The sequence below is a fragment of the Lygodium microphyllum genome, chromosome 9 (assembly GCF_053477565.2).
Source record: "Lygodium microphyllum isolate KBCC chromosome 9, Lygodium_microphyllum_v1.1.10, whole genome shotgun sequence".
NCBI classification, from domain to species: Eukaryota; Viridiplantae; Streptophyta; class Polypodiopsida; order Schizaeales; family Lygodiaceae; genus Lygodium; species Lygodium microphyllum.
In genome coordinates, this window is record NC_141143.1 from 78,489,957 (window position 1) to 78,491,981 (window position 2,025).

Sequence of the window (2,025 nt, forward strand, 5' to 3'; positions counted from 1 at the left end):
GTTGGTCGGCTCTGATACCAACTGTAACGTGTCCACTAGTATCATCCAGGACACGTCAGAGCAGTCCATCGGAAAGGATGTCTTGAAAGCTCCGCCGGGAACTCCCATGGAATTCTACGGGATTTGAGATCTAGGGCTTTCCGCGTCTGCCACGTAGTGGAAGTATTCTGGCCGTTCCCACTTAGGATCGACCGGAATTACGGTTTTCTTGATTGGTCATTTCCTAACACCAACTAGCGTCGGACCCAAGCGAACTAGTTTATGCAAAAACACCAGCTCCAAAGCGGATTCACGCTGCACTTGGTTCAAAGAGAATGGAAAACGAGAGGGATGCAAAGCTCAACCTCTCTGCCCTAAGGCATAGTCCCATTCCGTTCCCCTAAAACAAGGGTTAAGACATAACTCTAGGTCAACGCTTTCGTTGTTCGTGTCCTTTGATAATCATCGCGCTCTTCTTCGAGATTTGAGAAAAGTTTCCGACCAACCGGGACCACCCAACCGTAGGACGGACCCATGGCCCATCCTCTGCACTTTCCTCAGTTTGTTTTAGTTATGTAATTATCTAACACATTAATTGGACATGTAACAATCAATTTCTTTAATTAATCCATTAAGCACTGGTTCCTTCACGTAATCTTATCACGTGACATAGAAAAACTATATCAGACAAGTTCTTTGTTAACATATCATCATATTTATCTTTGAAATATAAGGAGTTCTGCCCGTAGGCTTGTCCGTAATCCACCCGAAGGCTATCCAACAATCCACAGGGATTACTATTCCAAGTTTCTGCCCGCAGACTAGTATGCGGGCCTCGAGATCCAATCCCGAGTCACGTTAGCCTCTTGTGTAGGACCCGGAACGCGAGGGATTTACGGCCAGAGCCCCCCTGGCACCCAAGCGTCCTCCTGTCCCAAGTAGCGCTCAACGGAGAGACCTCTCACGGCCAGTTCGGTCAACCACATTCCCGGCACAGTCAACAACCCCCTTGGTTAGGGTGGGGCAGACAGTCGGGGGTAACTGAAGCTGCCACTCCCTTTAGGCCTTCAACCTGAAGTATAGATATTCATTGAATTTGTAATTCATAAACCAAACAGTGCTCTAAAATCTCTAGCAAGCACAAACATTTCCTTTGATCATTTTTTTGTTGTTGGCAAACTGCTAAGGAAGGAATCTTTCCTTTTGAATATATCTAGCATTCGATCCGGGGTGCTTTGCAACTTGCCAGATCCTTTATATTCTGGGTTAGGATGTCCCCTATTAGCCCAACTTGGTCAACCCTAAAGTTCATTGGATACTTTGGTTTCCGATTTTTAACCTTCCTTACTTAGAAGAATATCAAAGAATACATCCTTTTGCAAGATAATTTGCGTAAGGATCCGCCATCCTTGTTGAGGGTATTAACCTTTCCTCACAAGACCATATGACTTTGTACTTGCCGCGCAAGTCTTGCATCGTACTATGCGATAACGGAGTTATGAAATAATCCGTTTCAGTTTCTTTAAGCTGACGTTTGTCAGACCTAGGGTTTCCTAACTTTATTATTTCTCGTTCTCATAATGGAGTGTACTTTAAACACAAACAAAAGAAGTCAACTAGTTACTGACTCATGCCGAGTGGAGGATGATCATTGGCGTGTGTCCAAGTGTCCTTCCAATCTTAAATGGTCAGAGATTGTAGAGTTCTTCCATTAATGGGGGGTGCATATTTGGGGTGGTCAATACGAAGAAAACGATGATGATTGTCATAGATAACCTTCTTCAAGCGTGTTGGTCTAGAAGAAACAAGAGAGGGACTGCAAATTGGACATGCATGATATCCTGATGTAGTTAAACCTGTAAAAACAAGTGGATTAATGATGACATATATTTGATTAAGGGTAAGAATGAATAAAATAGAGTATGTAACTACCTGAATACTCTCCATATCTTGGAAAGTCATGCATGGTCCACAACAACATGCCGTTTAAAGTGAAATCTCTAGAGGACAATGATGCATTTACATCTTGCACCTCAATACCTCTCC